Source organism: Arvicanthis niloticus, chromosome 26 (genome assembly GCF_011762505.2).
Source record: "Arvicanthis niloticus isolate mArvNil1 chromosome 26, mArvNil1.pat.X, whole genome shotgun sequence".
Lineage (NCBI taxonomy): Eukaryota > Metazoa > Chordata > Mammalia > Rodentia > Muridae > Arvicanthis > Arvicanthis niloticus.
The window spans coordinates 11,143,876-11,171,622 of NC_133434.1; the positions used below are offsets into that span (position 1 = coordinate 11,143,876).

Below are 27,747 nucleotides of genomic sequence, written 5' to 3' on the forward strand. Positions count from 1 at the left end.
CTGATATCAAAATCGGAGCTGTCAATAGGCTGCCCCTCCCCAAAGCAGCAGGGCCACTAACCCTCCCATAACTTCTTGGTTACTCTAAGACTCCCTTTGCATCTGTAGCAAACCAGTTCTGCCTCATCACTGGGATGAAAGTGAGGGCCCTGAGCACCTGTATATTTAATTCTGGAAGTTCCAGGGTAGGAGTAAAGTATCCCTTCCACCTGAATAACAGCACATCCGTCGAAATCTTTGAACAGATCCCTCACTAACTAATATAACCAAAGGACTGTGCAAATTTGAAAAGATGCTCAAATCCACTGGCATCAAGGAAACACAGTTTTAAGCCACACTCTTTACCAAGTGTTAGCTGACACACGGAGCAACTAAGTATCTCACACAGCATGCGGGAACATACATTATGTACATGCGTTGCAGAACTGACATGCGTTGGTCTACCTGAGCTTTTCCCACATTCCCATGAACCAGCAAGTCGGCTCCTTAGTACTTCTCCAATAGAAGCGCATATCTGCTCACTAAAGGCAAGTCCTAGAATGTTCACAGTAGCAGTCTTCGCATTTGCCCATACTGGAAGCTACCCAAGTGCCCAGCAGCAGAATGAAGAAATATACTGTATAATCATACAACGCGGTGTGATAAAGGCATGGACATGAATTACCAACTGCTACATGTAACAGCACAAAGATTGTCATGAACACAATACGGAGAAAAAGTTACCAGACGCAAAACTGCACACGCTATGGCTCTAAAGTGTAAACACAAACAAAAGCGCTGTACAATCAAAAGTTCAGTGAGTGACAAAATGTTGTCACCAAAATGACAGGTTAGAAGCCAGCAGTGCCTTTAAGCGTCTCTGTGGTTTGAAACTGACGAGGGCAGAAAACAGCTTCTCCATGAAGTGAGTAGCTGAGGAATCTGTCAGAGTCCAATGCCAGACAGACAGAGATGTGGAGAGACTCGGAACCTCTGGTTTATCAAACCAGAGGGCAAGAAAAAGCACAACACTGACTGGAGAGGTAGCTCAGCCAATCCAGTGCTTGCTGTGTAAGCATGAGGACCTGAGCTCGGTAGCCAGAAACCACACAAGAAAGACAGCATGTTTGTAATCCTAGTATAGAGAAAGCAAAGACAGGCAGATCCCCGGGGCTCGCTGAGCAGCCTGTCGAGCCTACTCAGCCAGGTCCAAGACGGTGATAGACCTCTGCCTCAAAATGCGGGATGGACACCCAAAGAAATGATATCTAAGCTTGCCCCTTGCCTCCACTCATATGTGCACACGTATACTTGCACATTCATGAACATGCACACAAAAAAGGAAAGAGAGGGGGAGAGGAGAGGGGAGAGAGAGAGATAGATAGAGAGAGAGAGAGAGAGAGAGAGAGAGAGAGAGAGAGAGAGAGAGAGAGGGGAGAGAGAGAGACAGAGAGAGACAGAGAGAGAATAGCCCACAGAGCCTTGCAACAGAGAAAAATAAGAGAAGACACAGGATGAGGACACAGGCAAGGCAGAAAGGCAGTCTGGATTTAGCTGTTCTGGGAGCTGCCAGGTGTGCTGGCTCTTCAGCCATGTTCTGCCTGTCTCGACACAGAAGGTTCAGGCAAGAAATAGGGAACCATATTGAGAAGGTTGCAACCAACCAACTGCCTGCCTGGAGAAACCAAGTTTCTACATTTTCCTTTTCCCTGGAACTCACAGCAGTTATTACAACACTTCCCAGCCAATCTCTGCCTTGCAATTCCAAGTGGTCCCAGTAGAATGCTACCGAAGCAAGTGCATTAAAATATATATATATATAAACAGTAGGATTTAGGTCAGAGACACAAAAAAGAAATGAAGTTGCTTTTCCCTTAAGACTGGCAGCAGGCAGTCAGAGAGGGTCAGAAGATGAGGAAGTGTGCAAAACTTCATGTAGGCACTGGGCCTTGAAAGAACACAGACTTTGGAAGGTGGGAGCTTTGCTGTACTCCTCCGTCCAGTACAGTCCGTTGTCCTGACCTCCTTTGGGGAGCCCCGGGGAAGGCCTAGGACCCAGATCCCAGTGGAGCTCAGCATCAGTCTGGCCTTGGGAACACTCTGAACTAAGCTATCCAGGGTAAACTCAGGCTGATGGAAATTTGGTTTTTCATGTTACTTTGTACCAACGAGCAGGGAAACAAAACTACTCCAGCCAGCTTCCTCCCAAACCACGCTCATAATCAGCAAGAACGGAAACACCCAGGAAAGGAAGGGAGACTAACCTCAGCCTCAGCTCTCTGCAGAGAACATTGGAGCTGTAGAAGACCCAGGAGGAAGAACAAACCAGCTGGGGCAATGAGGTGCCACCCACCCTTGCCCACATCAACACCCAAAAGGAGACACATTTGCTTCAGTATTATTACTGAGGTTCTCATTTTTTATAACTTGTTCATATACAAACTCCCCTCTTCCTTTTCTTTTCCTTCCTTCCTTCCTTCCTTCCTTCCTTCCTCCCTCCCTCCCTCCCTCCCTCCTCCCTCCCTCCCTCCTCCCTCCCTCCCTCCTCCCTCCCTTCCTTCCTTTCTTTCTTTCTTCTTCTTTTTTTTTTTTTTTTTTTTTTTTTTGGTCTCTGAATCTTCAGTTCTTTGGAGCAGGGATTGATTGCTCTTTCTCTGCCTCTCCTTCTAACTGACAGTCGTTCGTTCTCCTTCTAACTGACAGTCATTCGTTCTCACATTCTCTTCTCAGTGTGGCCATCACTTTCTACATTTTGCCCGCTTTCTCCTTTCACATTCCGAATGCTCTGACTTTTTGTTTTTGCTTCCATTTTCCTTTATCTTTTCTCCTAATTACAATGTCCTATCATGCCATGAAATTTTACCGCTTATATTATTTCCACCACCACCATTCCTGTTGCTGTTGCCAAGGTTGAGAGTTGTGGGTATTGAGTTTTTTTTTTTTCATATTTTTCCTACCTGTTGCTGTTTGCCTTCCCCTCTTCACAGGGCTGGGGGTTAAGCATAACAGTAAATGCTCTGTTGCTGAGCTACACACCCATCCCAGCTACGGAGCCAGGGTTCCTTATTTTAATTCCAAACCCAGCCCTTGTCTAACTGCAGTGAACACTTCAATGCAACAAAAAGGAAATATAAAGATGTCCATCTGAAGGCCGGGATTTAAGTAGGCACAGATGCTATTCATTAAAATGGCAAAAAATAAACAACAAGATATGGATAATATATCTATGAAAAACTACAGTGTATGTCATACACTGTAAAAGGTAAACCTATTAGAATAGCTCAATGTCCTTTAGGGACATGGCAAAATAGAGGTAAAAAAAAGGTAAACCTATTAGAATAGCTCAATGTCCTTTAGGGACATGGCAAAATAGAGATAAATTGATGGCAAGATTAGAGAATTAAGGACTGAAGACATACCTCATATACTTTTGTCTCTAATACATGTGTCTAATACAATAGATGTACCCTACTCTTCTGAGAGCTACAGAGAAGAATAAGCCTACATACATGTACTCTGACAGCATATGTATTGTGTCAAAACAGACTAACTGCTAACAAAAGAAGTAACGAGGAAACTATAATATAAAATTCAATTGAGAAATGTTCAACATTTCACAATAATCTTCTACCAAAGGATACATCAACATGAGATCATTTTCCTTAAAAAAGACTCTTACATAAAAGTATAAGAACTATCTATCCCAACATATCCTCAAGTCTCAACATAAAAATAAAAGATATTATGAAAATAAAACAGTAAAACTCCCACCAAAGCTCATATTTTATAGCAACTGACTCCAAAGATAATGGATAAGATGGAATAGTAGAATGGAGAATTTTACAAAATGACTTTTTAAATACCAATAAGTTCCAAGAAAATACATAAAAAAATAATTGGACCAATTAAAGAAGGCAATAAACAATATGAATCAGAAGTTCAAAAGACAAAGACTTTTCAAAAGAATTAAACAGAAATCATGAATATGAAAATCCCATTAAGCTAAATTTAAAAACTCAGTTGAAAGCCTGATCAAAAGACTAAACCAATTAAAAATGAGACTTTCAGCAGCTGGAGCAAGACTGACCAAGTTAGAATACTCAGAAAATAACAATTTTTAAAATGTAAGAAATTATGAACAGAACATGCAAGACTCTTGGGACATAATTTAAAAACCAAATTTATATACTTTTGATGTAAAGGTAGGTGATAAGGCAAAAGATGATAAGGTGAAAGGTGAGGGAATAAAACATTTTCAGTTAAATAATGTCAAGAAATTTCCCAAATCTTAGGAAAAATGCAGACATACAAGAAAAGGAAGCATTTAGAAGCCAAAACAGTCAGGGTCATAAGAGAAGCTAGCCATATTATAGTTTAAAAGTTAAGAGTACAGAAGGAAGAACTAATATTGAAAGTTGTCAGAGAGAAATACTAACTCATTCTAAAGGTAAACCTATTAGAATAGCTCAAATATCTCAACAAAAACTCTAAAAGCCAGAAAAAAATAGGATTATTTATTTCAATCATAGAAGAAAATCCCACCAATCTACATTACAATATCCACCAAAGTTAACCTTCAGAATAAAAGAAAATATAAATATCCTTTAAGGTAAATAAAAGCTAAAGAAATCCATGACACAAAACCAGCACAACCAAGGATATTTCAAGAGATTTTACACACAATAGAGGAAGACAAACATGATCCCAAAAGCACAAGCAATAATAAATTTCTAGAACAGTAAATAAGTAAATGAGAATTAGAATCACTCATTAGGAAAAAAACAATAAAATAGTAGAAATTAACTGATACCATTCTATTAGAATTCCAACATCAATGGTCTTAGTTCTCTCATTAAATGCCATGTCTGTGCATTTAGGTCAGAAATAAAGACTCAACTGTACACTGCCTGCAAGAAACACACCTTGCTGGCAAAGACATAAACAGACTGAAAAGAAACGGATGAAAAATGATATCTGATACAAATAGAGTCCAGAAGCAAACAGAAGTGGTATTTATATACAACAAAATATTTTTACCTCCAAAACTCAAGGAGACAAAAAAACTCACTATATCTTGGTAAAGAGAACAAATGTATCAGGAAGATATAATAACAATAAATATATGTGCACTAGGTATCAATATCCCTGTTTTGTAAAACAAACACAGTTGGAGAGAAAATCCCAAATATAATAATAGTGGATGACTTTAGTACCTTCATGTTCAACAGCTATATCCTGAAACACTCCCCACTAACATGAAATCAATGAGAAAACTTCAAAGTTAAGTTATATTATAGACCAAACAGACTCAACAGACACCTATAGAATGTTACATCTCAAACTGAAGAATATGAATTCCTGTCAGCAGCTCATGTAACTCTCTCTAATGTAGATCATATTTTAGGTTGCAAAATTATTCTTGACTGATACAAAAAAAGATTGATCATAACTTTTACTTTAATATGGAATGAAACTGGACCCAACAGCAAGAGAAACTAAAGAAACTCTATAAAGATATGGAAGTTAAGAAATATACAAAAGAAGGAGAAAAAACAAAATTAATAGTCTTAGGAACAACAAAGGATATATAACAAAATATACTACTGAAATCTGGAGGGTCCATTAGGAATTAATTTGAAAATATACACTCCAATTATATATATATATATATTCCAGATACAAAAGATCTACCAAAACTGAACTAAAAGAATATAAAAAAACCCAAATACAGTAATAATAAGGAATAAAATGAATTAATAAAACTATATCCAGACAAAGAAAAATCTAGTACCAGACAATTCACTATTGAAATCTGTAAGACACATGGAAGAATGGAATAGAAGATTCAGAAATAAACACAAGCAGCTACAGCCATCTGATCTTTGACCAAGTTGACAAAAGCTGATGTTGGAAGGAAGACAGCCTTTTTAACAAAGGATCCTCTGTAAACTTCAAAGCCACTAGATACTGAGCTCTGTCTCTCACTCTGAGCCAAAATCAACTCAAAATGTATCAAAGACCTAAAACTCCCAAATAACTAAAGAACTGAGAGAAAACACTTCACACTGTAAGACTAGGGAGACTTTTAAATGGGATTACAATGGCTCAACAAATTATATCAAGAATCGACAAACAGGATTGTATTAAACTAAAAAGATTCAGTATAGAAAAAAAATCAGTTAAGAGACAGCCTACATAGTAGGAGAAAATCTTTGCCTCCTATTCAGCCAACAGAAAACTAATATCCAAAATATACAAAGGACTCCAAAAAAATAAACACTAAAAAAAACCCCACATGATCCAATCAATAAGTGGGCAATTGAACTAAGCAGACATTTTTTAAATGGCCAATAAGGACTTAGGGAAAAGATCAACATTTTTAGCCATTGAATACAAATCAAAGCTGTACTGAGATTCCATCTCAGGCTAGTCAGAATAGTTTTCTTGAAGGAAAAGAAAAGCAACAAATAATGGCAAAGATTCAAGGGAAACATGCATTTTTGGTGTAAAAATAAATAAGTAAGTACAGGCTGGGGAAATTAGTATAGAGACACAACTTTTATGCCAGCACTTGGGAGGCAGAGACAGACAGATCTCTGCATTCAAGGCCAGTTAAGTTCCAGGAAAGCCAGGGCTACACACAGAAATGCTGTCTCAGAAAATAAAAAAAGATAGGAAGGAAGGAAGGAAGGAAGGAAGGAAGGAAGGAAGGAAGGAAGGAAGGAAGGAAGGAAGGGAGGGAGGGAGGGAGGGAGGGAGGGAGGGAGGGAGGGAGGGTGGGAGGGAGGGAGGGTGGGAGGGAGGGAGGGAGGGAGGGAGGGAGGAAGGAGAGAAAGCAGGAAGAAAGGAGGAAGGAGAGGTAGGAAGGAAACTAAAAAATATAACTACTGTTGTCTGACTTCTCTGTACATATCTAAAGGAAATGAAATTAACATACTAGCACACACTGGAGATACCTGCACACCTGGGGTTATTGCTACACGATTGACAATAGCCACTCTAGCTAACTGTCCTAGGTACCTGCCAGCAGATGAATGAATAAAAGAAAGCATATGAACACCACACAACAGAGTATTAGTCATCAATAGAGAAAAAAAAAAAAAAACATCATGTCACCTGTGAGAATGGATAGAGCTGAAAATCATGACGCTAACGGAAATAAACCAAACTCAGAAACACAAGTGATACCCGTTGTCTGCTTTATGTGTAATCTGGAAGTAAAGATGATGCAGATGTCGATGGGAAGCTATTAGGGAAGAGAAATGGGTTAAGGTGAAGGAGAGAGAGAGAGAGAGAGAAAGAAAGGATAACAGGAGTGAAATATGCTCCACCTAGGCTATGTACAGGTATGAAACTCATTGTGTTATAAAATAAATAACCACTTAAAACATTCTGCTCAGGGTAGACACTGGCCCCGGGGGCTTCTGCAGAGCAGATGATCTGTTTTCCACTTGGATGCTAGTTACACAGGTCAGATCCATTGTGCATTTTTCCTTAGGTGTGCTATGCTTCAGAAGTTATTAGTGTTTCATGGCCCCCCATATTTGAACACTCACTCTTCCCATCATACCTTGCAGCTTCCCCTGCACATGTTCCTGTATGTGTGTATATACATGTGTGTCTGTGTGTTTGTGTGTGTATGCATATGTGGATGTGTACACACATATGTCTGTGTGTGTCTCTGTATGTATGTGTGTGCACATATATGTATGTGTGTATATGTGTGTATATGTGTGTGTGAATGTACATATGTGGGTCTATGTGTGCCTGTGTGTATGTTGATATCTGTGTCTGTGTGCATGTCTGTATCTGTGTGTGTCCTTGTGTCTCTGTGTCTCTGTGCCTGTACCTGTGTCTGTGTTTCTGTGTGTATCTGTTTCTATGTTTCTGTGGCTCTTTGTGAGTGCATGTGTGTGTGTGTGTGTGTGTGTGTGTGTGTGTGTGTGTGTGTGCATGTATAGGTGTCTGTGTGTGTGAGTCTATCTCTGTGTCTGTGTGTGTGTCTGTATGTGTGTCTGTATCTCTGTGTGTGTGTGTCTGTGTCTCTGTATGTCTCTGTGGTTCTGTGCCTGTGTGTGTCTGTCTCTGTGTTTCTGTCTGTGTGTCTTATGCGTGTTTGTATGTATGTATATGTGTGTGTCTCTATGTGTGAGTGTATGTGTGTATCTGTGTCTGTGTGGGGGTCTGTGTCTGTGTCTTTCTCTGTGTTTGTGTCTGCGTTTGTATCTGCATGTGTGTGCCTGTGTGCATGTCTATATGTGTATGTCTGTATATGTGTCTGTGTGTGTATGTATGTATGTGTGTATGTCTGTCTCTGTATATGTATGTATATATGTACATATTATGTATGTATGTATGTATATGTGTGTATGTGTGTCTCTGTGTGCCTATGAATGTCTCTGTGTGTCTCTGTGTGTATGTATATCTGTATGTGGATGTATGTCTGTGTGTTTGCCTGTGTGTATCTGTGTGTGTCCATGTGTCTGTGTGTATGTATATCTGTGTGTATGCCTGTGTGTATCTGTGTGTGTCTATATGTATGTGCATATGTGTGCCTGTGTGTCTGTCTATGGATCTGTGTGTATGTTGGTGTGTCCGTGTGTTTGCCTGTGTGTGTCTCCTCCCCTCTGTGTGTGTGTTGCCTTCCTCTGTAAGCCAACACTGCATCCTGTGGTGACTCAGAGGCAGCACTTTCTTCTCCGGCTGATGCTGTCTTAAGTCTCCAGCTGGGATCACTGTGAGCCTGTTAAGAGCAAGGACTGTCCCCAGCTTTCTGTGGTGTCCCCAGAGTCTCCACATAAACAGTGGATGCATGGTGTCTATTTGTTCAGTGAGCATCGGGCCTCAGATGGCCCCCTGCTGCAGGAAGGCAGAGGAGGATCCAGGAGGGAATAGGGGAGTAAAGGAAACTCCAATGATAACAAACAAGGCCCAGAATTTGTCCTTTAATTCTGGATGTAGTCAGTATTTTTTCTCCCTGCTGTGACAAAATACTTGCTAGAAGTAGCTTAAAAGGAGAATTTGTTTTAGCTCATACGTTGGGAGGGGAAGCCATGCCAGAGTTCAGAGTTGCTGGAGTGTGTTACTGGGATTCCCCATATCCCAGAAGAGAGGAAGCAGAGAACACAGGCTAAAAGCAGGGCCAGGCTGAAATCCATGAGCCCCTCGCCCCAATGATCCACTTCCCCCTGCTAAGTTCTACCCCATAAAGGTCCTGAAGGCTCCCTAAACAGCAGCACCACCCAGGTACCAAATGCTCTAACACATAAGCCAGTGGGAAACATTTGGCATGCAGATCACAGCACTGGGTGTTGGTGCAGAGACAGATTAAAGCAGAGCCAGTCTCAAGGGAAGCCTGGCACTCTTACTTATTGTGATGGTGTTGGTTCTTTCAGTGATTGACTGTCTCCAAAGTGGCATGCAAGCATACCTAAGCTAGGGTTGTGTGTGTGCACCGTGGACTACGGAAGTAGACTATTGGGTCTGCTTTAAGAAGGCTCATGTAGTTTTAACAGGAAAGGAGGTTCCTGTTTTGGGGGTTGGGGAAGTATGGTGTTGAGTATGATGCTATAAATGCCAGGATCCTGGCTTCTCTGGCCCTGAGTTATTTAAGTATTTTAATCCAGCTGCTGGCGTTTTAAGACTAGATCCTCTGCAAGTCAGTGTGAGGCCAATACCTCAATCTTTTGTAGTTTTTACAGAAGAACTGAAAGTTTCGGCTTTCTGCTCTCCCAAGGAAACAGTTGGAAGGGGACAGAGTGAGAGGCCTGCAGCCCTGGCTCTGGGTGAGCTTGAACTTACACTCAGTCTTCTTGAATGCAGCCTTCTGATCTGTAACAGAGCTTGTTTGGTGGATGGACTCTCCCAACACTTGGAGCGGGGGGCTGCAAACCACTGAGCCTTCCACTCATGCTACAGGTGGTCCTATCCATTCTTATAAGGCCTGGCAGGTAATCTCTCACCATTGGGCCCAAGGTTAAGGGCTCCCCAGACCTTAGAAACCATTGTTCTGGAATGTGGTCTCTAGGTTCAGGCAGACTTCGGAGCCAGGCACTACAAAAGTCAGACCTGCATGAACTGAGTGTAGTTCTGTCATCAAATAAAATACACAGGATTAATCTGACACCTACTTAGCTGTCTGCGTGATAATTACCATGATGGGTGCTGGTTATGTGGAAATGGAAGGCATTTTATGTAAATGGCTGTATGTAGTATTGCTTTAATACATTATAACAGGATTTTTACAGTTCCTTCTTTTTTGACAGTTCATTTATCCATTTGACAATATTTACAAAGGCTGTAAAGTATGCCTGGCATACTTTCTAGAACTTGGGATACAGTTGAACTTGAAACACCAAGGGACCAGATGCAGACCCTTACAGCATTATTGGGAATACTGTTCTGGACAGCCTGGGTGGTCACGTCAATCACAAGAACAGAGGGGTGGCCTCATTCAAAACAGTCTGTAGCTGGCCCTGACCTTCAGAAATAGACTCTGTTAAAGCCAAAACCATCAGACCCCCCCCCCTTTATTTTTCATTCATTGAAAACCCAGGAAGATCAGTGCCTACCTCCGGGACAACAAGAACCAGAAAAGCAGGGAACAACTCGGACTTTTCCACCTGTGTCCCCAGTGCCTGGCACAGACTGGCACATAGTAGGTACTCACACGGTATCTGTTAAAATAATGAAAGAAAAAAGAATGAATTTAGAAATAGGATGAACTGCTAGGTACTTAATATGTTGTATAAAGGTTCACAACCTAAGTATAATTTTGCCCCAACCCAAGCTCCCTGTCTGTGGCCCTTTACCGTCTTTGACCTAGCTCAAAGGCACCACTCATCAAGCTGCTCTGTGACAGCCTCTCTCTCCCGAGACTGTGGAGCACTGTGGTGGGATCTGACACTCTGCCTCTCTGCCTCTGCTTTCCCATGAGCCTGCCCCGGTATGAACTCCTAACACCAACAATCTGGCAGTCCTGTAGGCTATTCAGTTTCTCCAAGTCAGGAGAGGTATTCCTTGAACATGCATCAGATTGAATCATCTCTGACCCCCAATTCTATGTCTCTATTTTGAGCATAAAACCTACCCTGCGGGGCTTTCTCCCTCTCATTCACAGCAGCACCTCCAGAACCTTGGACAGCGCTCACAAGAGGCAACCGCAAATAGATACAATTGGATGAACCAGTCAGTAGTCGTTTCCCTTGACACTTACACTGTCATGGAGGGCAGGGAACATCTCTTGCAGGCATATATCTACCCAACACACATGCAATGGGGCCTGTTCTGCGCAGGAGCTCAATAAACAATTACTGATTCACGCTAGTGGCCAGTTGATGGAGTGGGCAAACACAGCCTGAAGACAGCCCACCACAGTCCTGTGTGGCTGTGCATGCTGTCTGGAGCCCCAGGCCTCCTGCACTGAATGGCAACTCTTCTCATTCAGCCATCCCTGCACTATCCTCTCCTGTCCCCATGGGACTACTACATCATTAATCGTGATTTTTCTGGGTGGGACAGAGAGAGGGCTGACAGCCAGCAGACAATGTTTGGTGGTGAAAAGGACAGAGAAAATCAGAGGGGCAGTCAGATTAATTACAGGTTTTCTCTCAGCTGTGGGCAACAAGATCTTGATTACTTCTCCTGCCGCTCCAGGCTCCTCAAGACAAATGGATGTTTGCTTCCCTGCTGTTCTTTCATTCCCCCCTGGCTGGGAGAGAGAGAAGCAGCAGGCAGATGCTCAGATAGAGGGTCTAGGGTGGTGGCAGCCCACCATAGGGGAACAAGCCAACCCCTCTCCCAGACTCCATGGCCACTTGAGAGAGAATTTATTTAATGTTGTCTCCTAACACAGCTGAGGAACACTTTGTAAATATCTCATCTCTTTAGCAACAGGTAAGATGGCGCCAGGATGCAATACTCTCTGGAGAGTCAGGGCCTGGACACACAGGCTCTGTATGTCAACTCTTGGAGCATCAGTTTCTGATGTTGCAAAACGAAGGGATCTGGCTAAATGTTCTCGAACGATCGTTCAAGCTCTGAAACTGCAGTTCTAAGGATGGAATTCCATGATAACACAGCACTTACTGACTATTTATGGATGTTTACTATATGCAAAAGCCCCGTGTTCAATTCATTCGGTCCTCAGAAGACCCCTGTGGGGTAGATAGCTTCATTCATTCTCCCCACCGGCAGACACAAAACCAGAGGACAAAGGGGTTGAGTGTCTTGCCAAGGTCATGCAACTAGCAAAGGCAGAAACAGGGCCATCATATCCAGGAGCCTATTTTTACTCACTACTCTTTCCCCAATCTTCTTTGTGTGTCCTAGAACCTAGGCTTCAGTAGGTACTTGAGGACGGGTGGGAACCCAGTAATGCTATACAGTGATGTTGAAGAACAAGACATGGTACACGCCTCAAGCATCTGCACATCTTGCTGGGCTAGAAAACATGAGTCTGAGGATGCCCTCTGGAAAAACTGCAGCCCCTGTCTCCTCAACCATTAATGTTCCCATAAAGAGCTCTTCCTGGGCATTTGTAATGAGTTACAAGATAGAAGAGACGACAGGGAGTGTTGAGCATTGGCAGCAGGAGCTGAGCCTGGAATGATTTATCTTTAGGGACAAAATGAAAAATTGATGGCTGGACAGATTGCCCAACCCAAGCCTGACTTTGGGAGGATCCCATGCTCATTGTAACTGTGGTAGCCAATAGACCACAGGGCAAGGGACACCCATCCAGAATTCTCAAGTACTATTAAACAGAAAGTATTAGACCCAACCCTCCCACACATACACACCTACACCATTCCCAAATAGATTTCAGACTGAGGCTTCCACTGTACCTTTAAACAAGCCTCCATCACTAGAGGACAGAGCACGTGCCTGCTTTCCTATCCCAGCTGCTGCTGTGTGTCTTTACACTGACTGTTTAACTTCTCTGGGCTTTGTTTCCTGAGCCATAAAAGGCAGGTGCCTAGATCTCAGACATAATGCATTCCGTAAGTATGGTCTTCCTTTCTTCATCTCCTCAGCCCTATTCATCCTTTCCATCCAGCTCCTGCACACAAGATGGCTTAACCTACATTCACATATCCTGACAAGACTTTCTCCACAGACTGCTTACTGGAATGACTCCAGAACCTTCACCTGTACGATGTAGCTCCAAGTCAACCTTGCTCCGGAAGCTCTTCTTTCAGTCACGGAATCTCTCCCTGAAATACCAGAAACCTTCCATGTAGCTCCAGAAGCTCCCTCTGCAGCAATCAGTCCTCCTACCCCCCCTCAACCTCAGCCAGACCAGGAAAAATATCAGCATACTATAGGTGAAGACCTATGTGACCTTGGGTTTGTCATTTAACCTCTGAGGGTCCCCATCTCCTCTTCTATGACAAGAGCAAATTGCACTAACTAACACTACCTACCTTTCAGGGTTACTAAGATGATCCAATATTGTAATGCATGAAGAACTGCTTTGCAGATGAAGAAAGTGCTTTGGGAGCAAAAATGGTGCGGACAGTTTCCATGCCTGGACTGGCCAAAGCACCTGACTTCTCAGTGTGGGTCTGCCTTGTACTTTGTCCCCTCTTTGAATATTTAAATAGGGTAACTACTGCCTGTGGGTGGTTCTCCAAGCCCTAGCAAAGAGTCCACACCTTCACAGACCTTACCATATGGGATGTTAAGTGACATAAATCTGACATTCAGGAAGTCCAGGCTATCATTACAGACAGCAAAGGGAAAGCGTGGGCTGTTTTAGCTCAAGTGGTCCAGCCTTCTGCCCACAGACTGCATGTGGCCAAGGATAGCTATGAATGGGATGCACCACAAAATGGTAAACTTTCCTACGGCATTGGATTTCTTTGTGATTATTGTTATTATTTGTAATTTGGTTTGCATGGTTCTTGAGTGTGTAGATGACAGTGGGATTACTAAAGCCGAGGCTCTCAACCTTCCTGACGCTGTCACCCTTTAATACAGTTCCTCACACTGTGGTGACCACCAACCAGGAAGGTATTTCGTTGCTAGTTCATAACTGTAATTTTGCTACTGTTATGAATCATAATATAATATCTGATATGCAGGATACCTGATATGTGACCCCTGGGAAAGGGGTCATCTGACTTTCAAAGGGGTCAAAACCTACAGGTTGAGGACCACTACTCTAAAGGGTGACAAGAAGAAACACCTGGCTGAGGATAGTAGCATGAGATGGCCTATTAGGGTTGAGTTAAAGACAGAAGCTGATGGGCAGGGAGTGGATCAGCTCAGAGAAAAAAAGCATAAGAGATCCCTGGTGGGACATAAACCTTGCTTTTAGAAATAGCTGTGTCCACTGCAATAGACAAGCCCAGAGATTCTTCAGTGTGACAATCTTCTGTGACAATCAATGCCCTCATTGCTGCAGAGAGGTAATTAGGATAAACCCAATTTGTTCCCTGATTCCCTGCTTTCTTAGGCCTAGGATAAGCCATGTCCCCTAAAGCAGATGTCCCCTGTGTCACACTGGACCCGCACCCTTTAGATAACATCCGCAGGGCTCAGCCTCCTCATCCCCTGCCTCTGAGCAGATAGTTGACCGTAAGAAGATGGAGAGCCAATTGTCAGCTGCAGGTGCACGGAGGACCACAGAGTCTGATGAAAAGGGTGGGACTGGCTTGGAGTGTAAGAAATGGTCCTGGCATTTATCTGAGCCATCGGGCCGCTCTGGGGGGAGATGAGCTCCTTGGGGAGATTATGTGTGTCGTGGCTTTGAAAGACAGCAGCTCAGTGCTGGAGTGTGGGTAACACATTCAGAGCCCTTGCAAAGGAATGTCTGCAGAGGAGCAGAGGGGAGAGAACACAGGGAGAGTGGATCTTAGGACAGGGTCTAATCACTTCTGGAAAAAGATTCTCTGTTGGAACCTCACTGATATTTTGGAGGTAAAGGGGGCCTTTCCTGTAGACTCTTAAAAAAAAAGAAGCATTTTTTAAATTTTTATTTATTCACCATTACTCTCTTCAGACACACTAGAAGAGGGTATCAGATGCCATTGTGGATGGTTGTGAGCCACTATGTTGTTGCTGGGAATTGAACTCAGGACCTCCGGAAGGGCAGTCAGTGCTCTTAACCCCTGAGCCATCTCTCCAGCCCATCCTGTAGACTCTTGTGTGAGCCTTTTGGAGAGTCTGAAAGGAGCTGGGATGCTCAACACTTTCCTGTGAAACAGATCTACTACAGTTTATTTCACAGCATCACTCGAGCATCAGAGAAGGTACTGCACTCAAGAGACATGGTAGTCATTTGCAGTCGATTTAAGAAAGGCTTTTCCTAAATGCGATCTCTGTGGTCGGTTCTAGGACCCTTCCCTCCAGACACCCCAATACTCCACTCCTTAGCATATCCTCTGGAATCTATGTCCGATTCCCTACCTCTCTTAGATTCATCGCATGAATTAATCTTTGGGTTTTGTTTTCTATAAAGCACCTAGAATAATGTTTTCCACCTAGTTGGAGCTCTCTGTAAATGTATTGATTGGCTGATTGGTTGATTGATTGATTACTGATTGATTCGATGGCTGATAAAAGTAAACCTATAACAAGATTTAGGAGTCTAGGGAGACAGCTCAGTGGATAACGCATTTCTCTTCCAAATATAAGGACCTGAGTTGGAACCCAAGAAGCCATCTGAAGCTAGATATGGCAGAACATGGCTTCAACCCAGTGTGCCTATGGTGAAATGGAAGGCAAAGAAAGAAGAACCCCGGGTCGTTTAAGGGCCAACTAACCTGCCATATGCAATGACAGTAAGCGACAAGAGTCCCTGCCTTTTGTTTGTTTGATTGATTGGTTAGCTGGTTGGTTGGTTGGTTAGTTGGTTGGTTGGTTGGTTGGTTAGTTGGTTGGTTCATTGCTTGGTTGGTTGGTTAGTTGCTTGGTTGGTTGGTTGGGTGGGTGGGTGGTTGGTTAGTTGGTTGGTTGATTGGTTGGTTGGTTGGTTACTTTGGTTTATTGATACAGTGTTTCTATATGTAGTCCTGACTGTCCTGGAACTCACTCTGTAGACTAGGCTGGCCTTGAACTCAGAGATCCACCAGCCTCTGCCTCCTAAGTACTGAGATTCAAGGTGTGTGCCACCACTGCCCAACAAGAGTCCCTGTCTTTCCTGAAAGTGGAAATCAAGGATTGACTCCCGAGGTTGACCTCCACATGTGCATGTGGCACATGTCTACTCAGACACATGAGCACACATGCATGCACACATACATACATACATACACACATGCATACATGCACAAAGATCTTTTTTAAAGAGGATGTTTTAATCTTATTCATCTTTACCCTACTCGGTGGCTCATCTCAACAGTAAATGCTAGTAAATAGTAACATGGACGCTTGCTGGAGATTCTCCCATCCCCACCCCGTTCACTGAATAGTCTCTATTAGTCTCAGCAGGACGTGATGTTACCTGCCCAGGCTCCACTACTCACATATGTGACCTCAGGGGAGTGAGCAACCTCTCCTGACCTCAGTTTCTCCATCTGTAGCTAGGGGGAACGTCAGACATCTGTACGTTGCTCTCAGAGTCTTGCTGCAGGTCTTGTTGTGCCTGAAAGCAGCAAGTGCTCAAAGCTTGACAGCTGTTACTGTTATTGGTACTGGGACTGTCCAGGGCCAAATCACCACGGTCGGGGGGAAGAATTTGGTACAAATTTTCCATCAGAGCAGATGATTGTGAGCACCCGGCGACAAGCAGCAGATAAATAAGGCTTCTCATTGCTTTAAACTGCAGACACAGTTGGACCCCCAAAGCCATCTTAATGTCCCCGTTATCAAATGACATCTGGGGTTAGGGGCACAGAATGGATCAGTCGCCCTTATGGTGCCAACCCAGCGTTAATGGTGCAAGTGAATTACAAACAAGACCCACCTGCTGTGCTCAGCAACAAAACCCGGCAGGAGGGTAATTGCCCAGAACCAGAGCACAGGGGGACACAGCTAGCATGAAACACATTAACCACAGGAAGGACTTCTCAACACTTTCCTTTTTCCATGAGACCCAAGGAGGAGCCAGCAGGCAAGAGAATGCAGGCACCAGATGGGAACTCTTCAGAATCGCAGAAGAAAGGCAGGCACTTCTAGACTACCACAGCTGGCCTTCCAGTCTAACCCAGAGCCTCCAAAGACCGAGGCCAGCTGTATACAGCATGGTGGTTCCAATGTCAACTTGGGCACTGTCTTGGTTATCTGTCTGTTGCCATGTCAAAACACTATAACCAAGGTAATCCTCAATTTCTATTCATGGTTGCAGAGGGTTTGGGTCCATGACCAACATGGCAAGAAAGCATGGCAGCAGGCAGGCAGGCATGATGTTGGAGAAGTAACTGAGAGCTCACATCTGATCCAAAAGCATGATGCAGAGAGAGAGGGAGAGACGAGGAGACAGAGAGACAGAGACAGAGAGACACAGAGAGATAACTGGGAATAGTACTTTAGCTTTTGAAACCTCAAATCCTATCCCAAGTAACATTTCATCTATCAAGGCTACACCCTCTAATCCTTTCCAAATAGTTCCATCATCTAGGGAAATATATGATCATATGAGGGCCATTCTCATTCAAAATACCACAGGCACCAAAGAGAGCCAATGCTAAGTCTCAGCTGGGCGCTTCCTGCCATAACAGGCAGCCTCCTTCCTATTAAGCTACCCAACAGGAGGACTCCAAAGGCACTTATGCCCCCCCCTTCGAGGGATAGGTAGGCATAAAATCCATCCATTTGTTTATGTATACACTCACCTTGTGTTTTCAGAAAGAAATCTAATCTAATCAACTCTCCTCCAAAGCCTACGAGACAGGAACTCCAGGTAGGTAAGTAATTTACAAAGAATAGCAAACGCAGACCACGAGCACGAACCTGGCAGCGCTTCCCACGGGACTGAACTGGTCTTGTGGACAAACTTGAGGACATTCAGTTCAATTGCCAACAACACTGTGGGGTTTAACATCACTCTCGCAGCCTAATGTGCAGAATCTAGGTACAATCCTAGGGCCTCGAGTTTCCTGCAGCACAGCCTTCATGCTCCTACCGCAGGGCCTGTTCTTGGACTCCGATAGCACACTGTACCCTGACTCCTGGGAGAGTGTCCTTCTTACTCTACATCTCTAGCAAGTCTCACCTAGAATACTAATACAATCAGAATCGGCCTCCTTATGACTCTGATTTCTATAGGTTTCTCCTACACATAGTTGCCAAAATGTAAGACCATCCACAGTAGAGTTTTTCTCTATCTCTTACATATCCAGAGCACCTAGAACAATGTCCACCATGAAGTAGATGTCCTGTAACTGGATGTGGAGGCGCATGTATTAAAACAACATACAGTGGAAACATCTAGAGTATAGAATGAAGGCCTAGGCACTGGAGGACCCTGGGCCACCAGAGAGTTACTGCCTCTGCTTGGAAAAGGGGCAGCCCTGAGAGACCATGGAGTTGACACCTTCTATTGATCATCGTGACAACAGAGCCAAGGGTAACATTGGAAGCTTCCTAGCTGCAATTTTCTTGACAGCAAACAAGACGAGGTGAGGACCAGAGAATTTCAAGGCTTTGTCCTAGACATGGGAGAACCCACAGCCACATTGGCTGTCTGAGCACAGAAGAGGCAAGATGCCAGGCTCTGTCTACCAGCACATCCTGGAGGGACGGAGCACCAGGAGAGGAAGCAGGTGGACCCTCAAGAGAGCTGACAGGAGCTAACTGGGTTTGGATATGAAATATCCCCCCCCCCCCAAAAGCTCGCATGTTGATGCCTTGGTCCCTAGCAGGTAATTCAAACACTGAGAAGCCATCAGATCACGGGGGAGGGGGGGAGTGTTCAGATTTCATTGGCACATGAAACAGTGGATTCATAAGTTGATTGGCAATGCTGGGAGGTAGTGTCTTGCTAGAGGGAGTAAGTCGATATGGATGTTCTTCTTTTTCTCTCCCTTACCATCAGATGGGCAATTTTGCTCTGCCATGCACATCTCTGTCTCTCCAGAGGCCCAGGAATATTTCATCAATGGAAACTTCCAAAACCGTGAGTCAAAATAAAATGTTCCTCCTTTAAGTTGTTTTCTCCAATACTTTATCATAAAGACAAACACACACACACAAACATATATACACACACTCATGCACACACACACATATATACACACTCATGCATACACACACACACATATATACACACTCATGCATGCACACATACACACATACACACTCATGCACGCGCACACACACACGCGCGCGCACACACACACACACACACACACACACACACACAGCTCATTGCAGTGACTGTATGGTTATTTCTGGAAGAATTTGGAGTTCAGAGATTTGAGCTAGAGACCCCAGACTGCTAAACTCTACTGGATGACAGATTCTTGTGGGAGTCTTGTGGATGCCATTTTTCTTTTCTTACCTACTTTATTGGGTTCTTATACCTAACTCACTTCCAATCCTTTTTCCACCCCGATTCCTTCCAACACCCCCCCCCCCAAAAAAAAAAAAAAAAAACTAGGTTGAAGAGAAAGAAGGTTCGAAAGCAGACATAGACCTCTTTAGACTACATACTGCTGATTTGGGGCATCAGGTTCCTAGGAGCAAATTCAATCTCTGTTGTCAGAATATCTAGCAATCCGGCAACTCAACAGCAAACCAGCAATCCCACAATAGCCAAAGCAGCAGTAGCAGAAGCAGGGACCAGCACCAGCAGCAGCAGCAGCAGCAGCAGAGGGAACAGCAGCTGTCCCAGGTCCTCTCAGGGCTCTTTCAGAGTCCCCAGAATTAAATGATCTGCAGCTGGCAAGAATCATCTCTCACTCCCCCAAGAGTATGGGACAATCATAGTTAATGGCTGTGTCCAAACGGAAGCAATCCCATATCCCACACCTGGAATTAAAACAAAAACATATGCACATAACATAACCGGGTTTTTTTTTTTTTAAGAGACCAAAATTCTCACTACAGCGTCTAGAAGATCAGAAGGTAGAGGGGTGGGTAGATGGTGAAGACTGCACACTAGGCTTCAGGTGGAAATGAGGGTCCTACCGGGAGCTGGGCTAGAGTCTGCTTATGCTGTATTCTGGCAGAGAACTTGTCTACATTTTGTCTGTGCCCCGAGATGTGCTGGGAAGCTGAATGCAAAGTCGACGGCTAGAATGTAAAGTCTCTGGCTAAAGCCAGAGAAGGACATTTCAGAACAGCCTAGCATGCACTGTGTGGCACGCACTCCAGCCAGGTTTACAGTGAGACTTAAGAACTAAAGAACAGAACAGAAAGACTGGAAAGCTTTGCAATTTGTTTTTTTTTTTTTTAAAGCTATATGGTTATCGCCTCCCTTTAAACTGTTTTCCTGGGCATTTGGTCATTCTGATGAGAGAATCGACTAACACAAATGGAAATCCTTGCTTTAAGAGCCAGATTCCTAAATCTCTGCTACCTGAAGAATGCCCACTTCACAGATATACAAGTGACAGTCCGAGAAACAATGACTTAAGCAAAGTCAAGCACTTGCTCCAGAATGGATTCTAAACCACCCCCCCCCCGTGTCCACACAGACCCACTGATGGCTTGTCATGGCAGTACTCACTCATTAACATCCTCAAGACTACCTTTCACAGACCAGCTTGAACTAGGCCAGGGACACTGCTGTGAGTCAGAGAGATAATGTGTGCTCCAAAAAAAAAAACAAAAACAAAAACCCACCAGACAGGTAGCCATCAAATCTAAAGTGGTATCGCTGGTTGCCATGGCAACACTGAGTGTGTGTGTGTGTGTGTGTGTGTGTGTGTGTGTGTGTGTGTGCGCGCGCGGCGCGCTCAAGCCAGGCTTGAGGGGTCAGGGATGTCTCCTCAGAAGAAAGAAGGCTTAAATGGAGACCTGCACAATGATTTGTGTTTACTCAAAGGGGGGAGACGTGAGGAGAAGAGAGGCCACGGGTAACTTGAACTGTACAGAAGCAGGGACCTTTGTGATCCAAAGGCTGAGAGTCAGTCATTGGCCTGTATCCTTACTGGTGCCTTAGCAAGTTAAGAGGAAGGAGCTATATTCCAGGGGAAGGGCTTTAAACATAGGGGTGGCACAGTAAGGATTTTTTTTTTTTTAGAGAGAGACTGCGCTGGTTGCTATCTGAGGATTGTTTTAGGTCAAGTCTACAGTTTAGACGGTACATTGGATGGGGGCTGACGTCCTGAGAAACAGGAAGGTGGCTTGAGTAAGGTAAGGGCGTGGTGGGAGGGAGATGTGTATCTGCAGCACGTTTACAAGTTGGGCCTGAGGCGAGCGGGAGATCGGCTGCAGATGTGAGGAAAAAATGGGAAACAAGGGTGGTAGCCAGGCTTCTGGTATGTGCCCAAACCACCTCCTGAGGTAGAGTTGGGAAGAGGAAATGGCTACCTAGGAAGACGGAAGAGAGTAAATGCAGGAGAAAGAGACAAACAAGCCCAAGGATGTCAGGATCGGCTGTGCTGTGTAGGGAGTAAGACAAAGGAGCAAGGCCTTGAGTGCTCCCATTCAGAGCTCAGCCTCCTCCGGGCCAGCCTCCGGAGCCTCAGTCCTCCTTAGCCTATGGCTCTCTGTGAGCTTCACACCCTGGGACTACTCCCCCAGGAGCTGGCTCCCTGATCTTCCAAGGTTAAGGGTCATTTTGGATAGAAATTGTGTTAAGAAACACACACACAAAAAAATATTTTAAATCTCCCCTTAAAAAATGCCACCTGGGCTTTCCATACCACGTTGGAAGCTCTCATGGAGAGAGACAGAGTGTGCTGGTGACAAATTCCGACCCCAATACCCACTTACCAGCTGCATGATTTTGCTGCTCTAAGCCTGGTCTGGCTGTTTGGGGAAGACAGGATAGTGACAGTGCCTCTTTCTAGAGGTGGAGGGGATTAAGTGAGTCAATGTTTGTTGGCCGAGGAAGAGTGCCTGGAACATTGTGACCGGTCCACAGCTGATAGATTAGCAAATGTGAATGAGACTGGAATTAACTGCCATCTTTGAGGGAAGAGTAGGGGTCAAGATGGTGCTGTTCTTAGGCCCAGAAACATAGAGAAAGAAGGGTTTTATGCACTCTGACACACCTCAGATACCACTGGGCTGAGATAAAAAGACAGATAAAATCAAGAATAGCCTCAGATCACACAAGGCAGAATTATCCCAGGGACACAGCTTCCCCCAGATATCTCGTTTGCTTCTGACCAGCAAGGCCATGACTGTAATGTGACCAGACCCACTGTATTCTGTACGAGGCCAGGTGGGTCTGCTTGATAGGTCAGGCTCTTTCTATGCAGGAGATTCATGGTGGACTTGTTACACAGCTCAGCAAAAGGTATATGAATACAGTCTACCATGAGCAGTCAACAGGGTTCACGGCACAGCCAGGGAAGAAGCAACTGCCTGTTTTGCCAGTGGATAGGATTTACCAGGAAGCAGGAAAAACTACCTGCTCTTGCAGGGCAACCCATACCATGTCCAACAGGCTCTGTTCCTCCTCCACTCTGCCACAGACCAATGAAAACAGTACAACCTCAACAAGGGACCCGAGGACCTATGCTTCTCTGGAGAGAGCTGTGTTCCCTGCCTAGCTGGTGGCTGACATCCCGGAGAGCAGAGCAGGTCAGCTGACAGGACCTTCTACCTCTGCCTCCTCCTCCTTTCCTCTTGCACCTTCTTGTGTCCCCATTCGTCACCATTTCCCCAATGCCAACCACCACATGTGTGTACATGGAGGGATCCAGAGACACTTGAGTAAGGTTGGCTGGGCATCAGCCTGTGCTGAGACCCAACAGGAAATGTTGTTCCCAAAGGCCAGACTGCACGCAGTCTCTCACTCCAGTCCCCTTTTCAGGACCCAGAACCTGGGGGGAGCTTGAACCTAAAGAGAAACATCTCTTTAGGGGTGGATTCTAACCAGTGCCTCAGGCTCACAACACCTACTTTCTTTTCATATCTTTTGTATGTTTGAGCAAGCACCTGTGTGGGCATGTACCCATGTATGCAGGCAGGTGAGTGTTACATACATGCAAAAAAGCCAGAGGTCAATGTCCCATGTCTTCATGAGTCTCCTTCTACTTTACTTTCTGAGACAAAGTCTCTCACTGAACCTGGAGCTCACAGATTGGCTAGACTAGCTGGCAAACTTTGGGCATTCTCCTGTCTCCACTCCCCCTGCTTAGAACAGAGATTACATGCTCACACTATAACACCTAGGGCTTGTTTGTTTGTTTGTTTGTTTTTGTCTTTGTTTTTATTTAAACAGGTATTGAGGGTCCAACTCAGGTCTTCACATTCGCACAGTAAACTTTACCCACTCTGCTGGTTGGGTGTTTTTTATTTGGGGGGGGGGGGTTGTTTGTTTGTTTGCTGCCAAGTTGACACAAGCTAGAGGAATCTGGAAAGAGGAAAGCTCAACTGAGAAAACACCTCCATCAGATTGGCCTTGACTGTTATAATCGATGTGGCAGGGCCAGGCCCACAGTGGGTGATCCCATTCCCTTGGCAGGTGGATATGATATGAGATGCACAGGAGAGCAGGCTGAGCAAGCCAGGGAGAGCAAGGCAGTAAGCAGTGTTTCTCTGTGCTTTCTGTTTCAGCTTCTCCAAGTTCCTGCCCTGCTATCCCCTGCTGAAGGATTGTGATGAGGTTGTCCAAGCCCAGTCATCCTTTTCCTCCCCGGTTATTTTGGATCGATGTTCTAACGCAGCAATAGAAGGCACACTGGAATACCCTCTGAGCTCTCCCCATAAGTCCCCAACACCCGCTTTTTGTAGATGCTGAGATGAGCTCTGAGGAGAATATGAAGAGAATAGGTAATACTATGCATTCAATTACATAATCACCCAGCCAACCAGCCCTTGGGAACATCTTCCCCACAAGATACTGGCCCAGGAGCTGCAATCTATTATACAACACACACCATAGGGGCCAAGCAGGACACTCATTCTATGCTGGAGATGAAGTCAGAGGAGGGCTCTCAGGAGAAAAGCTTCTAACCAGAGACAAGAGGATAACATATACTTAAAAACATTTACAACTTTAAAGCTTTACTCTTGAGAGTCAATACCTAGACCTCCGAATGTCCATCCACCACAGGAGAGGTGACCTGTGACAGTCCCATGGGGCTTCACTGCTATGAAAATGAGCAAGCCTTGCTGCAGATAGTTCTCACAAATAGACCCAGTAAACCAAAGAGAGCCGGACACAAAGGGCAGGCGCAGAGTAAGTCCACACGGGCGAAACCTGTCTGTAGCATTGGGGGTCGGAACAGTGGGTGCTGTGGGGTTCATAGTGACTGGTTGAAGATGGGAGCAGGCAAACAAGTGCTGTTTTGATCAGTCTGGATGCTAGATACAAGGTGTGTTTACCTTGCAAAAATTGAAAGTTGTACGTTATCGCTTACATCATATACACACAGACACACACGCACACATACATACATAAGTGTATACATACATATATACATACATACATATATATACACACACAGACACACACACGCACACATACATAAGTGCACATACATATATACATACATACATACATACATACATACATACATACATACATACATGTGGGAAAAAAATTCGCGGGGGGAGAGAGTCCGGCGGCAGGGTCCCATGGTGGTCTGGCAGCGGGGTCCCAGGTGGGCTTCCCACACCACCGGTGGAGGGTCCTACATTCATGTAGCCACCGTGGGAGGGACGGCTGCCTCAGGAAGGTTCAGGGTTCCAAAGGCTGGGCACCTGGCAGCGGCAGGCCCAGGAGACACCTGGAGTCTGGTTTTCCAAAGCTTTTATTATTCATGGTGTGGTGAGTGGGTGAAGATGGTGCACGCTCCCCCCAAACAGTCAGGGAGCCTGGCTTTTTATAGGAAGGGGGAAAAGGGGCGGGAATAACTTAATTAGCTACGCCTCCCGGCCTTTAGATAACTCACTAATATTTTAATCTCTGGAGGTGGAGACTTGTTAATCACGCCCTCTACCTGCATCCTATGTGATTGATGGTGCAGGTTAAATGGCCAAGGCCCGACACATACACACACACACACACACACACACACACACACACACACACATGTACATACTTTTTCCCGGAATGTTTTGCGGAAAATCTTACAACAGAACAATTCTGAAGACCAGAGATAACCTGGTAAATCAGGGGTCACGTTCACCCCGAGTTCTCTCAGCCCCTTTCCTTCACTGTCTCTCCATCTTCCCCCTGTACTCCGGGCCCTTCCTAATCTCTCCTCATACTCTCTCACACACGGAAGCTAACAGGAAAACATCAACTTTATTAATTTATACTAAACTGTCCATGACTAATTCAACAAGATTTCCCTTCCCTGAGGTGGTCCCTTTTTAATAAAGCAAAATTAATGACTTAAAAGTCATAACCACAAGGCAACGCGAGCAGGTAGGAGTGTGGCGAGACACAGCCCTACCCCCACAGGACTCACCTGAGGCAATGTAGATCGAATTTTACACTACCAGCTGCCTCCCTCCCAAGAGAATGGACAGTGGTGTCTCAGCTGTGACCTCTAAGAGTTTGGTTTCTGAGAGCAGAAGACAGGCCTTGGAGTGAACCCCAACGGATGACAGAAACATGGAAACGTGTTAGAGAAAAGCGGAGCTGAGGACAGACTTGGCGAGACATTTCCAGTTCCGTCACCAGGGAAGAGCCCTCTGACCTCTGCCTAGCAATTGACACAGCTGACTTAGTACACCCTGGCTAGCTTATGGTATTTAAAGGGTAGTCCTTGTGACCCTCCATCTCAGCTGAGCAACTGTAACAGGCTAGGTGCAGACTCCATAGCCAAGTCACCCATTAGAACCTATGCAGGCAGAAGAGGTAGAACACATAGCCAGGCTTGGACCATGAGGCCTCTCCAGAGATGCCTGAGCCACAGCTGGCCCACTCTCTGGTACCCACTTATTGTCCTTGTCTCGGAATGGGATGAAGAAGCAGGAAAGGAACCCATGGATGCTCAGGTCCCTGGCCTCCCTGATTACCATTCTCCTTGGTCCCAACCATCAAAGCAGAGCTTGGGTGCAATGAGGAGTGGGTGTTGGTGTCCCGCTTCCATAGAACAGGATGTGGAAGGTTGTTCAAGCTGGCCACCTCTCAGAGGCTGAAAGATCACCTCTTGACTTGGGAGCTTGTGCTTATGCTGGGCAGATATCAGCAGAGAGGAGAGAGAGATGAGCTTCCCTGGAGTTCCCACCAGCCTGCCAGGGGCTCCTCGGGGACAATACCATGGGCATCTGTAGCCAGACTCCACTTCTGCTTCTTTGGTCCCCAGACCCCCTATCTGCAGATTTCTAACTTCTACTCATAGCACCTCAAACTCACCCTAAGTATGTCCCCAAAGGGGCAGGGTTTCTCTCAGCAACATCCTGGAGAGGGAAGCTGACAGACAGGAGAACCCTGTAGGTCTGGTTGTTCTTTCAAGAAAGGCTAGGGACAAGCCCCGAAGAGAGAGCATGCATGGTCTCTCCAACATGGCACACAAGGGGAGCAGAGGCCATTTCTGCCTCCACCCACTGAGCAGCAGTAAAAATAGCAGAAAGGAGAGGCTCTGGAGTAGAGAGAGCTGAGTTGGAGACCCGGCTCTACCTACTACAAGCTGGGGAAGCGTAGGTCAAACCCTGGCACGTGACACCAAATGTACTGGCTGCCATCTTTGATGACTAGCTATTTCACAGCAATAGAAGGTGCTTTGAAATGCGAGACACCAGTGTCCCCTCCTGCCATTTATTAAGCGACTTACAACATGTCAGGAAATACCAAGCTCTTCTCTCTGTCTCTGTCTCTGTCTCTGTCTCTGTTTCTCTGTCTCTCTCTGTCTCTCTCTCTCTGTCTCTCTCTCTGTCTCTCTCTCTCTCTCACTGTCTCTCTCTCTCTCGCTCTCTCTCTCTCTCTCTTTCTCACACACACACACACACAGAGAGAGAGAGAGAGAGAGAGAGAGCAGTGGGTGCTCACTTCAGAGATAAGGTTCAGAGAGGTACACCAACTATCTAATGCTACACAACTTAAGGAGGCACCAAGGAGCAAAAGCTCACTGTTATGACCTAGATCTTCATTGTTCCCCACAAAAGTCCTCATACCACAGGCTTGGTCACCATCCTCATGCCACAGGCTTGGTCACCATCCTCATGCCACAGGCTTGCTCGCCATCCTGCAGTGTTCTTGTGCAGGGATAGAACATCTGGGAGGGGAAGAGGAGTCTAGTAGGGGAGAAGTTAGGTCTTTGGTTGCCTGCCTATTCTATAGCCATTTCCTCCAAACTGAAACGTTCCCTCGGACAGGGAAGAGGAAGCCTCCTAAGACCTGGGAAGCTATGGAAACTCACAAGGGTCAGGAAGCTCTGGAAATTTCCATGGTTCACAGAGCCCCACTCACACCCACACCCACTCCTACCCCCACCCCCACCTCTGCCCCCATAGGAAGTTCTGGATAGAGGATGGACAGGTTGAGCTGTCTGCAGATTGGGGAGGAACCTTTAGGGGTGCAGCTTTTGTGTGCTGTCACCTAGGCTGTGGAAGGCTTTTCAGTGACCTAGCTGTCTTTGCCCCCCCCCATTGGTCCTGTAAAGAACCCCAGAAAAACTCACAAGTTCATAAACTAGACTGAGGTGAGAGCCTTTTCTTCCAGCCTCAGTGTCTGATCTGGAGTAAAGAGACACGTGTTGGCGTCTCTCCAAGAAAAGCTTCACAAATGGCGCTCATGAAGGGGCTCTTGGG

At 45.2% G+C, this 27,747-nt stretch overlaps 1 protein-coding gene across 1 annotated transcript in view; it reads right to left on the reverse strand.

The window, feature by feature from the left end:
* Grik4 (glutamate ionotropic receptor kainate type subunit 4) overlaps nucleotides 1-27,747 on the reverse strand; it is a 430,298-nt gene that overhangs the window by 294,745 nt on the left and 107,806 nt on the right.